At 39.2% G+C, this 15,779-nt stretch overlaps 1 protein-coding gene across 5 annotated transcripts in view; it reads right to left on the reverse strand.

Moving 5' to 3' along the window:
- The window catches only part of LOC102913738 (uncharacterized), a 52,477-nt gene that overhangs the window by 27,033 nt on the left and 9,665 nt on the right, over nt 1-15,779 (reverse strand). For 2 of the 5 annotated variants that reach the window (XM_076572299.1, XM_076572300.1), the window contains exon 1: nt 10,289-14,396. The exons of the other annotated variants lie outside the window; for them this stretch is intronic. The gene's annotated coding sequence lies outside the window, so the exon portion shown is untranslated. Of the gene's footprint in view, nt 1-10,288; nt 14,397-15,779 lie in introns of those variants that run through there. 5 annotated transcript variants of the gene reach the window in all.

The following is a 15,779-nucleotide window of genomic DNA, read 5'->3' on the forward strand; positions in this document are numbered from 1 at the left end:
GAAGCTGAGATAATCAACATTGTTTGTTTGTTTTGTTTGTTTTTTGAGATAGGGTTTCTCTGTGTAGTTTTGGTGCCTGTCCTGGTATTCACTCTGTAGACCAGGCTGGCCTCGAACTCAAAGAGATCTGCGTGCCTCTGCCTCCCAAGTACTGGGATGTGTGCACCACCACTGCCCAATACAATCAATATTGAATCTCATAACCATGATGATGCTTGGATAGGAGAGGTGATTTCAAGAGGTTTGAAGAAAAATCAAAATGTTTTGTGTTTCAATTGTGGTAAACAAGGTCACCTAAAAAAGGATTGTAAACAGGGTATTCCTAGAAACAGTTTTTTCTAAGAATGATCCAAACAGAACACCCCCTCCCTTCTGAAGTATGTAGAAGGCGTGGCAAAGCAGACATTGAACCAATAAATGTAGATCAACAAATGATAGAAAGGCAACCCTTTGCCCATGACAAACATCTGCAAGAGGCCCCATGACAAATTTGGTTAAGTCATTTCCTGTCATCACAGAGGAAATTCCTTCCCAGAGCAATTAAAGAACCTAATGCTTATTGTAAAAAACCATACTGCTGTGGGATGTTCTGTATGGCAAATGTGTTGCTCTGATTGGTTAGTAAATAAAACACTGATTGGCCAATAGTCAGGCAGGAGGAAGTATAGGCGAGACAAGGAGGAAAAGAATTCTGGGAAGTAGAAGGCTGAGTAAGAGTCACTGCCAGCCGCTGCCAGGACAAGCCGCATGTGAAGATGCCGGTAAGCCATGAGCCACGTGGCAAGATATAGATGTATAGAAATGGGTTAATTTAAGATATAAGAACAGTTAGCAAGAAGTCTGCCATGGCCATACAGTTTGTAAGCAATATAAGTCTCTGTGTTTACTTGATTGGGTCTGAGTGGCTTTGGGACTGGAGGGTGACAAAGATTTGTCTTGACTGTGGGCAAGGCAGGAAAACTCTAGCTACACCATACAGTTCTGGATAATAGAAGAGCTTTAGAAGATAAAGCAAAAATTTCAAGAGAAACCAGAAATCAAAACTGATAAAGATTAGATTTGAACAAGAAAGACCTTTTGATTAGAAGAGGTGGTAGTTCATCAATCAGCATGACCATTCAATCTAAATTAACTTATAAAACTAACAAATGCTTTTCATTTGATCAGATATAACTTGCCAAAAGGGAAACTCCCCAAAGTTAGGGTTGGGGAGGGTTTTATTTTTGTCTTTCCAGGAAAATAAAAACAACCATCTTGAGGAACTTAAAGACCTTCGGACAAATAAGCATCCAAAGAAGTGTGAACTACTTCAAAAAAATTACCAAGAAAAGGAATAATCTGACCTAATATAATCTCTGATCTCCAAAAAGATGATGGGGCCACACTACTATGATTCCACCAGGACTATGATAATTCTACTAAATTAACAAACACCACCCAAAGATGGACTTTGGACTACAAACTTCTCAGGACAATTTCAAGGTGACTATCTGAGATGATCCAGTCTCACAGACTACTCTAGGCAGGACTTGAGATGAGTCCTACACTTTCCCATTACAAATAGACTGGACAAAAAAAATGATACAGCCGCCTCTTCCAGAACTTGACAATTAATCCAAATTTTTCTTTTCATGGTCCCCTAAAGATGCTATCACCCTCAGACAGCAGGAAGTAAATTTAAGAACATGACACCCATGTTCCCAGGAGGTAGGGTGAATGATTTTTGGTTGTTCAATGGGTTATGGATATTTGTAATTGTTTAGGGTAGTTGGTTACAAGTTGTATTGGTAATGGTAAGGAAAGAAGCTGAACAAAGTAGATTAGATTCAGGGTTCTAGTTTGAAAAAAAAGAAAGGAAGGAAGAAAGAAATGGGGATACAGATATGATAGGGAAAAAGAGTAGATTATTGAATCTACTCTGAAAAAAAAGATATAGATATGATAACTGAAACTACCTTTTCATTTTCACTTATTTCTGCATTACTTGTCTTCTTTTTTTCACTGTAGACCTAAATGAGTAATCACTAATGACCATCCAACAAATTCAATATTCCATTTAAGAAATTTTTAATTCTGCCTTACTAAATGTCCAGGGCATAAACAGAATAAGAAAGATGTTAGAGCCAAAACATTACACAAATGACCTCTAGCTCAATTTTTTTTATGGAGTCTATCTATTTTTGACTGAAATCCTATGATCCCAATGTCTACTTCCTACCATTACTCTCAACATCCCCATCTTCCTGGTCCTACAAGAATAGTCAATTAAGTTCTGTGTACAAGTTTCTATGGTTTTTGCCACCTAAAGTCTTAATATCTTCTACATTCTTCCAAAAGACAACATTCCCTGGTTTGAGCTAGCAACAAAATCACTTTTGGTATCCCATTTTTGTTCTAATTTGCTTCTCTGTTGCTGTGATTAAATCCATTAACCAAAAGATTCTTAGGTAAAGAACAGGATTATTTGGCTGATTCTGTCAAGTTAAAGTCCACTGTTTTAGAAGGTTGGGATAGAAATTCAAGCTAGCAACTGAAGGCAAAATCCATGAGCAAAGATTGTTTCCTGGCATTTGCTCTTGCCTAGTTACTGTCTCATGCTCAGATAGCTCCCTTTTCCAGCCCAGACCCACTTTCTTAGGAGTATTACTACCCTCAGTGGAGGAGCCTTTCCACATCAATCATCAATCAACACAATATCTCATAGACATAGCAGTCTCGGGCTGTTATGAATAAAGCCACTAAGAACATAGCTGAGCAAGTGTCCTTGTGGTGGGATGGAGGAGCGTCTCTTTGGTATATGTTCAAGAATGGTATAGCTGGGTCTTGAGGTAGATTGATACCTAATTTTCTGACAATTCCATATTGATGTCCACATGGCTATACAAGTTTGCACTTGCAGCAGCAATAATGAATCCCTTTGCTCCATGTCCTTGACAGCATTATCTGCCACTTGTGTTATTGATCTTAACCATTCTGACAGGTGTAAGGTGATATCTCAAAATAGTTTTGATATGCATATCCCTGATGGATAAGGACGTTCAACATTTCTTCAAGTGTTTCTCAGTCATTTTAGATTCCTCTACTGAGAATTCTGTCTAGAGGTATACCCCATTATAAATGGATTACTTGGTTTGTTGTTACCTAGTTTCTTGAGTTCTCATCATCCTGAGTGAGGTAACCCAGAAGCACATAGACAAACATGGTGTGTACTCACTTATAGGTAAGTGGATATTAGCAGTTAAGTAAAGTACAATCACAATAATCACAGCGAATCACAGTACAATCCATAAGTGCAGAGAGGCTAAGTAACAGGAATGGTTCTAGGGGAGATGCATAGATCTTCCTGAGAAGAGGAGGTAGAATTTGTGGCCACACTGGAGGCAGGTGGGGATGGGAACTGGAGGGATCAGGTGAGTAAGGAAGGGACAGAGTGGGTGAATACAGGGAGAGATGACTGGAATAGGGGACCTTTAAGTGTAGGATATGGAAACAGTAAAGTGCAAACTTCCTGGAACCTATAAGGGTGACACTAGTGAGGACTCCTAGTAATCAAGAGAATGGAGGTCAAACCAGCCATCTTCTGTAAGGCTCCCAGTGATGGCTCCCAGTGAGAAACCTCTTAATTAGAGGAGGTGATAGTTCATCAACCAGCATGAACATCCAATTTAAACTAACTTGTACCAGTAACACATGCCTTTTCATTTAATCAGATAATAACTTGCCAAAAAGGAACATCCCCAAAATTAGTCTTGGGGAAAGGTTTTTGTTTTTGTCTTTTAGGAGAATGAAGGTTAAGGAATCTTAAGAACACAAGACAAATGAGACAACTGAAGAAAAGGGACAAATCATCTATCCCAGGAAACAGAGTGAAACGGCGTATGGGTATATATATAATCTAAAAAATTTTATGTCTTCCTAAATGTTTGTTTCTGCTTTTCTCTAAAGATTTAACACTATTGGTCTTCTAATAGTCCCAGTTCAATTAAAATTTAAAGCTGACTTTGGAGTTGGAGAATGGCTCTCTCCTTCTTTAAACTCAAGCATGTTGTTAAAAGGAAAATGCAAACTCCCTGTATCATGCCAGAATAAAAGAGCCATTTTCTGCTATGGAACAGGACAAAAGCCAAATTAATTAAGGGACTATTCTATTACTAATCTCAACTCTTTGATTCTATTCTGATTCTTTAAACTTTTCTTAAAGTATAAATTTTATATCAAAATTTACAAGATTAATATATATATACATTTTAAACTTTGTTAAGATATGAATGGTCAGGCCGGGTGTTGGTGGCACACGCCTTTAATCCCAGCACTCGGGAGGCAGAGCCAGGTGGATCTCTGTGAGTTCGAGGCCAGCCTGGGCTACCAAGTGAGCTCCAGGAAAGGCGCAAAGCTACACAGAGAAACCCTGTCTCGAAAAAAAAAAAAAAAAAAAAAAGATATGAATGGTCATATAGAGTACTAACTAATTCTAGAAAAAAGGCTTCAATTAGCTGCATATATATGTCTTTGTGTTCAAGTCTCTTATCAGTTTTCTGCAGGAAACCATGGACAGGCCTAACATCAACTGAAGTCTCCAGGAAGAAGATGGGGCCCCACAACAACAACAATTCCACGTGGACAATAATAATATCACTAAGCTGACAAACATCATCTACAGATCAGCTTTGAACTACAAGGTGCTCAGAACAATTTTGAGATGACTAGCTGAGATGATCCAGTCTCAAAGACTACTTGAATAAGGACTTGAGATAAACCCTGAACTTTGGCATTATACACAGACTGGATAATAATGAAGGATATAGTTACCTTTCCTAGAATTTGACAATTAACCTAAAATTTTTCTTTCAGGATAAAGATAAATTCTCCCATACCCAGCAGGAAGCAATTTTAAGAATATGACGCCCACATTCCCAAAGAGGTGGTATGGGGCAGGTGGGTTTTTTTGGTCTTTTTAATAGGTTTTGGGTCTGGGATAATTTTCATTATTTAGGGGGGTTGGTTACAAGTTGTTGTCAAGCGTTAGGAAAAAGGCTAAGCAAAGGAGGTTAGATTTAAGGTTCTTGTTTAAAAAAAAAGAAAGAAAGAAAGAAAGAAAGAAAGAAAGAAAGAAAGAAAGAAAGAAAGAAAGAAAGAAAGAAAAGAAAAGAAAAAGACAATTACTAGTTTTAAATACTTTACATTATTACCAACTATTAGGATATAAAGAAATGAAAGTTAGTAGTTAGACATTACAATAGAAATTGCAGTCATATTAGATATGTTTTAAAAATTGAGCAGATATATTTTAGACAGGTCATCTTCAAACCCTTCAGAGATCTACCGAATATGGCATTTAAAATGTTTTAATAACTTAGAAATTTTTCTTTTTTGAGACATGTCGGCTCCTGGCAGTACCAATCTACTTCAGAGAAAATATGGGCATTGAAGAAACTGCATATGGAGTTAATTTTCATTGTGGCAAAAGTTAGCCACTGGACAACAAAGTATCCTCGAATCAACAGGACAAAATGGACAGACAGAACACGAAACAAAGGACTACCGATTCCTGCCAAAACAAGTGTGGTTATGGCTTTATCAAAAGGCATCTTCTGAGGCCAGGACAATATGGCACCATCCCTGAAGTGGCCTTCACAATCCGGAAAAGGTACAGTGCCCTTTTCTTCGAAGGCAGCTGAACAGGCAGTGGGCCGATGGCTTCTGTTGTGCAATGGAACAGCAACTGAAAGCTCACGCCTCTCAATAGTAGACTGGCATTTAATAGAGGGATGTGGAGAAGAAGGGGATGCTGAGATGAAGCCATATATACACAGCCAAGAAGAATGGACAGCTGAATTCAAAAACCGTCAACAATTTCCAGAATTTAAAATCCTGAATCATGACATGACACTAGTGGAATTCAGGTGTTTCTGATACATGGACTGCTCTCACCCAATGTGAGGTTGAACTGTTGACCTTGTGTACAACCTACTTCACAAATGAGTCTGTCAGATACAATAAACCTATAGGCTGAAGATGATGCCCCAACACTGCGGAGAAACCTCAGGTGACTGTCCAGGCAGCTGGCTGTTTCTGTCAACTCACAAAATTTTTGGAAGTTGCTTTTGTGCACTTCCTGTTTTTATTTTTGTTAGCTAATATTATTTCCTTCTTGGGTCTCTGAGGGAGTTGAAGATTAGTTAGTTATAGTTGAAGATTAATTAGGATAAAGAGTGAATTAGATACATTTTGGACTTACTAAAATAGGATAGATAAGGGAATTATTTTCTCTGATTTGTCAAATACAAATGGACTAGACATCGTTTAGGTATTTGTTACTTGTATGTATTGTATATAGTTATTGTACTTTTGTGTATAGTTTTTCTTTTGTTAGTTATAATCTTTTGCCTTTTTTCTTTTTATTAAAATAGAAAAGGGGAAATATGGTGATATTTTATTTGTACTGAAATATGATTTTAATTGTATGTTAATAAATAAAGTTGCCCTGGGGTCAGAGCTATTAGAGCCATAGCAAGAGCGTGGTGGTTAGAAGAGCTAGGTAGATTTCTGTGTGTTCAGGGATACAGCCAGTATTGGAGACATATGCCTTTAAGACCTGGAGGGCGGTACTTACAGGCAGTGACGAGGTAGTCATGTGGTTGGGTTTACAACCAATGAGAAGGCAGAACAGAAAGACTATTTAAAGACAGACAAACAGGAAGAAGCTCTCTCTCAGGGAAGCTAGGAGCACTGCAGGAGGTAAGATTCTAGCTCTGAGCTCTGACCTCTCGGCTTTCTCTTTTACATTGGCTCTGTGTTTCTTATTTTAATAAGACGATTGGATACATCTACAGATCTAACTTGAAGCCCAAGTTGTGAGAAGAAGCCTATGCCTGACACTGCCTGGATGGCTAGGAACTGGAACTTGGATGGATTAGAGAACCAAGGTAGAACCAAATACTACTCACTAAGAAAAAAAATTAATAAAATGATTCATAACTAATACTCTGATATAGTCATATATTGGTACCTAGCCCAATTGCCATCAGAGAGGCTTCTTCCAGCAGTTGACGGGAGCACATGCAGAGATCCCTATACAAACATTAGCTTGAGCTCCAGGAATCCTGTGGAAGGATGGGGTGAGGATTGTAGAAGCCAGAAGGGTTGAGCAAACCAGGAGAACATGGCCCACAGAATCAACTAAGCAGGTCTCATAGAGGCTCAGAGAAACTGAAGTGGAAATCATGGAGCCTGCATGGCTTTGTGCCAGGCTCTGCATACATGCTATGGTTGTTTAGCTTGGGGTATTTGTGAGACTTCTAACTATAGGAGTTGAGGTGTCTCTGACTTTTGCCTGCTCTTGAGAACCTTTTCTTCCTATTGGGCTACCTTGTCCAGCCTTGATATGAGAGCTTGTGCCTAGTCTTATTGCACCTTGTTATGATGTGCTTGCTATCCCTGGAATGCCTTCTCTTTTCTGAAGGGAAAGAGAGTACCAGTGGATCTGGGGAAATGTGGATTAGAGGGGGCTAGAAGGAGTAGAGGAAGGGGAAGTGGCAATCAGGATGTATTTTATGAGAGAAGAATAAATATAAGGAAAAAAGAAAAAAATGAAAATGTAGTTAGTCTAACTTCAATAATCCTCATAATCTGTAATAGTCCAAACAGTGCAAATGCCCAAAGTCTCTTCTGACAATCAAGACAATCTCTTAACTGTCACATCTTGTAAAATCAAGAAACAAATTAAGGATTTCCACCATACAACGGCACAGGATATATTCCCATTCAGAAAAAGAGAAATATGGCTGTGTTTCAGCTCAAAACTCAGGCAGACATCCCCTGCTCAGGTGCATGTCACACCAGCCCATGAATAGTTAGGCAGGCCACCGGTCCATGAAATTTTCACTCTTCCTACATTCCCACAGACACAATCCCCATGAACCCTACAGCTGTCACCTCCAAAGCCTTATCTTCTCCCCCTAGTCAGATGGCTATCATCTGCTCAAGTTCAGGCCATACCAGCCAGAATAGGTAAGCAAACCAAGGCAAAGACTCCCAGCTGGACCAGAGGTCATGCCAGCCATCAGAAATCCATGTATGCTGCTCACCTGTCTAACTCCTCCATTCTTTCAGTAATCCCCCAACATGATCCCTAATCCTACTTCCCTCCTCATCTCTGTGTTGCAGCCTCCAACTTGGGTAGAGATCTCTTGCTCAAACAAAGGGTACCCATCTGCCAGAAGTCCATGTAGGCTACCTGCCCACAGATCTCCTCCACTCTCTCAGTGCGTCTTCAACACTATCCCCAAGCTCTCTCCCCACTTCCCTTTTTTCAGCCCCAAACTTGGGCAGATATTCCCTGCTGGGAAAAGCCACACCTACTGCAAGATTTCCAGCCCTCAACTTGCAGTGAGAAGCCATATTCAACCACAGGCCACACAGAGCAGAAGACCAGAGAGCCACACAGAGCAGAAGACCAGAGAGCAAATAGAAATCAGGGAACAAAACACTCATCCAAGAAAGACAAACTGAGAAATTGGCACCTAGACCCACAATCACTTCAAAACAAGATATGTGGACACCAGAATAAGAACACAATCAACAACAGCCACACCAGTGTCACTATCAGATTCCAGCTATCCTACTACAGCAAGTCCAGAATTTTGCAACACAGTTGAATCACAATTAAGAGACCTTCTGACCAACTTTATAAAGATAAGAGAAGTCCTTAAAAAGGAAGTGAATGAATCACTTAAAGAAATCAGGGAAAGGAAAAATGAAATATTGGAGAAAATGAATAAATCCCTTAAAGAAAGCCCCCCCCCAAAAAAAAACACGTGAAAGAAATGAATAAATCTGTTCAAGACCAGAAAATGTAAAGATAAACAATTTAAAAAATGCAAACAGAAGGAATTATGGAAAAGAAAATCTACATAATCAAGCAAGACCTACAGAGGTAAGCTTCACCAAAAGAATACCAGACATGGAGCAGAAAATTTTAGGCTTTGAAGATATGATAAAAGAAATGGATATATTAACCAAAGAAAATGTTAAATCTAAAAATTTTCTGAAACTTAAACATCCAGGCAATCTGGGACACTGTGAAAAGAACAAACCTAAGAATAATAGGAATAGAAGGAGAAGAAGCTCAGCTCAAAGGCCCAGAAGATATTTGAAAAAAAAAAGATATTTGAAAATTTAAAGTTAATTTAAATAAAATTTAACTTAAAGAAAGACACAGGACAACACAGTCCACAGAATCAACTAAGAAGGGCTCATAGGAGCTCATAGAGACTAAAACAGCAATCACAGAGCCTGCAGGGGTCTGCACCAGACTCTCTGCATATAGGTTGTGTTGTTGTAGCTTGGTGTTTTTGTGGGTCTTCTAACAGTAGGATGGGGGTGTCTCTGACTCTTTTGCCTGCTCTTGGGAACCCTTTTTCTCCTACTAGGTAGCTTTGTCCAGCCTTGATATGAGGGTTGGTGCCTAGTCTTATTGTAATTTGTTATGCAGGGTTTTGTTCATATCCCTGGGATATCTGCTCTAGTCTGAAGGGAAATAGAGAAGGAATGGATCTGGTGATGAGGGGAACAGTGAGAGAACTGGGAGGAGTGTAAGAAGAGGAAACTGCAGTCACAATGTATTGAATGAGAGAAGATTAAATTTTGAAAAAAGAAGAAAGGAATGTGGACACAGTGAAGGAAGACTGGACCAAGGCAAGACTAAAACTTAGCAGGGCAAAACAACAAACCCTGTAGCTCTGTCTCAAACAGGTGGGGCTTCTTTCTGAAAGGGCACCGAGAACCTATCCCTGAAAATTTCCATACCTGTCTCTCCTTTCCCACTTCCATCCCCTGTATGCAGCTCTCCACGGTAGATATCTCATAGCACCTTTTTAAATTTAATTCACCAGGAGATACTAAAGATACTCATTACAAAGTGAGTTTATCCCTTTTTTGAGTCTGGTAGCAAGGTGCACTGTGTCTAGACTTAGTCCCAGCTCTAAGAGAGTGAGGCCCATGGATTTTACACAGAGGGCTGAGAAGGCAGCTGGAGTCCTGGTTGCTGCTGTTGAACTGTCCAGTGACACCAGAGATCTGAGAAGGATGCATTTTACCCGAGTTAGTGACTGACTGTGATGGAGACTAACTGCTGACTATGGAGACAGAACCCCAGGGTCCTCCATGGTCATTGAGGGCAGAGGTCTCAGGGCAGCAACATCAGTTTTCAGCTGCCAGACCTAGGCCTGCCAGGCCTCAGAAGATCTGCCAGTCATGGTGTAGGAGCTTGTGGGGCAGACCAACCTACCTTGTCTAGGCAAAAGTGAAGCAATGGATTCCCCAGAGTCCTGTTGTCCATGGTCTGAAGAGGCCCTGGTAGCAGTCGAGGTGAAAGGCAGTAGTTGAGGTAATGGGCAGTTTTTTTTGTCTTGTTTTTGTTTTTTGTTTTGTTTTTCATGACAGGGTTTTTCTGTGTAGCTTTGGAGACTGTCCTTGAACTCACTTTGTAGACCAGGTAGGCCTTGAACTCACAGAGATCCACCCGACTTTGCCTCCTGAGTGCTGGGATTAAAGGCGTGTGCCACTACCACCCAGTTAATAGGCAGGTTTTTTTTCAGTGGCTGTTGCTTCCACTCTGGAGCAAGTTCTGGGTGGAGGTTCTTCTGTGCCCATCCATCTTCTTTGGAAGAAATAAAGGTGCTGCCAGGAGCCAGCATGTCTCTCTATCATAAAAAGCTTTTTAATTAAACATTTTAAATGCCATATTCTGCAGATCTCTGAGCATTTAAGGACTGTCTATTAGATATGAAAGACTATCAGCTTATGTTTCCTAACAATCTTCAATATGTTAGCAGCTTTCATAAGACCAAGAAAAGGGGTTTGTGAGTTGGGGTCTGGCCCAACACTGGGAAAGGAACCCTCTCATCTCAGGGAACCAGAAATTCCATTATAAAATATGTATCTTACTTATCAAATATGTTATTAAGCAAACCTAGGCCATCATTTATTTAAATTCTCCAGAAGCTTGGTGTTGAATACTTGGCAAAGACATAGGTGTAAATCTCTGAGTTAGCTTTTGTTAATCTGAATAGATCTTTATAATATTTAAATTCTATTATCATATAGAGTATATTATAAACCAGAGTTGAATCAAATATAGTTTACATTTCTACCATTATACAAAAAGTTCATACCAACCCAAAATATTTGAGGCTTGCTGTTATTTCATAGTTGCAGTTTTGTCATTATTGTGAATCTTAATGCAAACATCTGAGATGCAGGTGGTCCTAGGCTACCCCTATAAAAAGGTTCAAAAGAAGCAAGATTATTAAAGGGCTGGTAAGGCAGGTACCAGGGTGGTTTCCTTGTTGCCACTGTTTTTCTCTGTCATGGAGTTTCTCATGACCCCTGAGCAGTACATAAAAACAGAAGTGTTCACCTAAGACCTTGCATAGGCCCCTTGTTGAAGAAATGATAACCAGAGTAACCAATTGAACAAATCTTAGGTCAAGGCCCCTTCTATCCTAGAAAACTATTTAAGCTAGAGAGAGGATAACAATTCCTCTAAATGTATAACAGATTGTTCTAGGGCAGTGACATCTGCACCTACTGTCATTTTTAAGGTCCTGTAGTTCTGATCTTTGAGTATAGCCAGATCATAATCCTGAATGATTTGTGTAGAAATAATAATTTCTTAAGGCCATATAATACGTCTTTGGTTCTACATAAAGAAAGTCAAGTGTCTTATCTTATTGCAGAACCATTTTAGTTAACAATCTATGAATTGACAGCTGCAGGTCCAGTTTCCTAGTATGTCAATGGGCAAATAAGGTAGACATTTTGTCCCCTATACCAGGGAGTTTCTCTTTGACTTACCCCTTTTAGCCTGTTTTGGGGGAAGGGACAATGTACTCACGCCTATAGACACTTTAAGTTGAAATGGGGCATAGATGGTCAGGACCCAACAAGACTGAAAGGCTAGTCAAAGGAGGGAATTTAGGCAATGGGGCATCTGTCAGAAGCATGTGGTTATATGACCCAGCTGTATTAATATGGAACAAACACATTGGTTAGGCTAGTATACATCAGCCTTTAGCAAGTCCAGAGCTCCTGGTTGTTTGGAGCAGATTGCAGTTAACAACTGATCCTTGGATATGTCTGTTAGCAAACAGGATGGTAGACTAGTCTCATTTGAAAGTGATAAAATAACCTGACTCTTAAACCCAGAAAACAGCTTTCCCTACAAGGAACACAACCTGTTCTCAGGGGCATAAAAGAACACAGACTGGGACTGCAGGAAACTTTATTCCTTATTTATATTTGACTGGACCTTCCTAGTATATTGTTACTGTTACAGAAAAGTAGTAATAGCTTCCTTTAACATAAACACACATGTCTCCATACTTCCATAGGACTGAAAATGTATCTTGCATTTAAGTAATCTGCAATCAAAAATCCTAACTTTCAACTGAAGAAGGGGAAATGTCCATCCCAATGAGCTACATTTGTTAGCAAATTTCACATTTGCTGCAATACACAATCATTAATTTAGACATATATTAGGGGAGAAAATAACTGCAAGAAAAATTATATTTTACTGGGCACACACCTGTAATCCCAGCTCTTGGAATGCAGCAGGATTATCCCAAATGTGAGACTAGTCTGGTTTACATAGATGAATTCCAGAAAAGCTACCCAGCAAATTAGCTCAAATATATCAATTAATTCAATAATTAAAATTTTAAAAACAGGGTAAAGCTAAAATATTTTTTAGGCTTTGTGACAAAAAAGAAAGACGCTTCCTTACACTCAGTCTCAATACTTTCCACAAGAAAAGCCTAAGTCTTTATTCAAAGATAGGATACATAAAACAAAAAAGCCTTAAAAATGAAGAAATGAAGTCATCTAACAGCATAATTACCCTACTGCAAGAAAAGCCACAGAAGAAGTAAAAATTAATATAAAAAAAGTTAAGCAATAGGATTGATCTATTTACTGAAATCACACCAAAGAAAAAATATTTTCAAACCTCAGACAACTATTTCTAAGGAAGGAAGCAGCTCAGTGGTAGAACTCCTGCCTGGCATGATGCCTGCCTGGGATTCACACAAAACATGAAAATTATCTAGAATAATGGAGAATCTAAGATATGCAAAAAAATCATAATTGTAAAAGCAAATAAATTTTTCAGAAGGAAAGCTGAGTGATAATCATGATTTAGAACTAATTTGTATAGACTTGGGCTAAAACGGGCAAAAAGTAAACAGAAAGCACACAGGTCTGCATGACAAACAAGATTATTCCTCCACTCTGAATCAAACCCTGCAGGATGAACAAAGGAGCAACATTTTCACATTTTACTTGTTTAATCATAGGCTGGACAGTGGCTTGTGTGGGGGTAAGAGCATCAAGACAAGGCCATCCTCAGGTGAATTTAGAATTCAAGGCCACGCTGGACTACTAAAGACCACTTTGCAAAACAAGTTAAGTCTGGCCTGAAATTTTTTGGCCACATATGTTATTCTACTTCTGCAAAGCAAAACCAACACTGGCATTTAGTGGTCATATAAGAAAGATCTTAGCCATATGTGGTGGCACACACTTTATTCCCAGGGCTCCAGAGTAGAGACAAGCAGATCTCTGAGCTTGTAGCCAACCTGCTCTACTCAGCAACTCCAGGCCCACCAAGGATACATATTGAAACTGTTTCAAAGAACCTAAAAACCAAGGTCAGGCATGCTGGTGTAAGCCTTCATTCCCAGTACTTGGGAATCAGAGGCAGGAGGATGCCTGTGAGTTCAAAGCCAGCCTGGTCTACACAGCAAGTTCCAGGACAGCCAGGGATACATAAAAAGAATGTGTCAAAAAAACCAAAACAAAGTCTTATATCATTACATCAAAATTTTAAAGTTCTTTATTATTTAACCCTCAAGGGTCTTTATAATTTGAGTGTCTCCAACAGGCACAGCCTTTTATGTTGATGAAGATTCAAAATGATTCTTCTAAACCACTAATAAATGCAAAAATATTTTATGCATCCTCTTCTCATAGTAGCTAAAGTATTCCAAGTATCACACTTTGCAAATATTTCTATATGGCTACCAGAACAGACTAGTTCTATGAGGTCAGAACTTTTCAGAACATGAGGTTATGTCATACAAATAAAGAATAACAAATTGAACAAAAAATTCAGTCCTGTGTAAATTTATTCACCACATATATCCTAAGTGTTCTTTAAATACTAATACTGTTTTTGAACATTTCTTTGTGGATGTATGTGTTTGTGTGTGTATTTGTGTGTGTGGTGTGTGTGTCTGGGTATGTGTTATGTGTATGTGTTTGTATGATGTGTGTCTTTATGTTTGCATTTGTGTTTGTGTGCATGTTGGTGTTTGTGTGTGAAATGTGTGCATTTGTGTGTATGTTGTGTATTTGCACATGTGTGTATGTGAGAGAGAGATGTATGTGTGTGTGTATGTGTGTGTGTATGTGTGTGTGTGTGATGTGTATGTCTTTTTGATGTGTGAGTGCAGGTATATGCTATACATCATGTGTGCTGGCCAATGGAAAACTTACAGGACTTGGCTCTTCCTACCATGGGTTCCCAGGAACAAGCTTATTGTGCTTGTACAACAACATGCTTTGACCTGATGAGTCATCTCAAGTTCTCACAAATACATGTAAATAAACTATAAAATAATTGCTGGTACCTAAAGTCAGTGTAAATATACTGTCTTGTGTGATTGTTTTTCAAACATACAAGAACTAACTTGAACCATCCTAGGTCAACTTCATTAATTAGGAAGATTTTAGTGCTTAAAATAATTTTTTCTAAAGGAACAGCGGCTACATTTACCCAAATTCACTATATCCACTTGTCTATGCAGTTGCTAACAGCAGCTTGAAACTTCTTAAGTGCTAAACATTAGCTAGATGCCTTCGCCACAGGACAAACTTGTCAATTTAAGATGCATACAAATTATAACACCATACATTGGTATAGGAAAGTGACAGGGAAGTCCTTAAAATTTAAAAAATACAGGATACCTATAGGAGTAAATAACCCATCTAGTGTGAAGATTCCACATGATGCCAAGCTGAGAGTTCCTCCTCTAGTGAAACTCTCTAGAGCTGCAGACTACAAATACCTACATTAAACAAGTTTTACTTAAAATCCCATTTTCTAGGCTCCATCTCCTAACTGCTATGTCTCAGAGTAACTCAGATGGCGCTGAGCAAGCTGCAGTGAGCTCTTCTTGGAATCCTGACAAGCAGCCAAGTTTAGTTGCCATTAGTCCACACATGTTGAGTTTTTGTTTTTAAATCTTCCATATCAACCCCTGCAAATGGGTGAATGGCTCAATGGATGTGATAAAATGCCCTCAGTCTCTGCAGCCTCAGTTATATAGCTCTCATTGGCAGAACCACTTTCCTTTCTAACTCTAAAAGAGGCAGTACACCTAGCTCTTTGGGTACAACTTGGATGCTATGAAAATGACCCTATAGAGGACTCCTAGGAATGGGGGATGAGGAGCCTGAACAGCTTTCTCTAACCAGGCAAGGCTTTCAGTATTGGGACTAGGACACCAACCCAGCCACGAAACCTTCAACCTACAATTAGTCCTACTTGCAAGATGCTGCATTATTGGTGACTCAAAACTTGTAGGAGTGGACAACCAAAGACTGGTCTAACTTTGGACCCATTCCATGTGAAAGAGCCCAAGCCAAACACTGATTGGATGTCCAAGAACCTGAAGCTCAATAGTCCAGAGATCTAGAATAGAACCAAACAAGACTTA

Source organism: Peromyscus maniculatus, chromosome 5, assembly GCF_049852395.1.
Source record: "Peromyscus maniculatus bairdii isolate BWxNUB_F1_BW_parent chromosome 5, HU_Pman_BW_mat_3.1, whole genome shotgun sequence".
Lineage (NCBI taxonomy): Eukaryota > Metazoa > Chordata > Mammalia > Rodentia > Cricetidae > Peromyscus > Peromyscus maniculatus.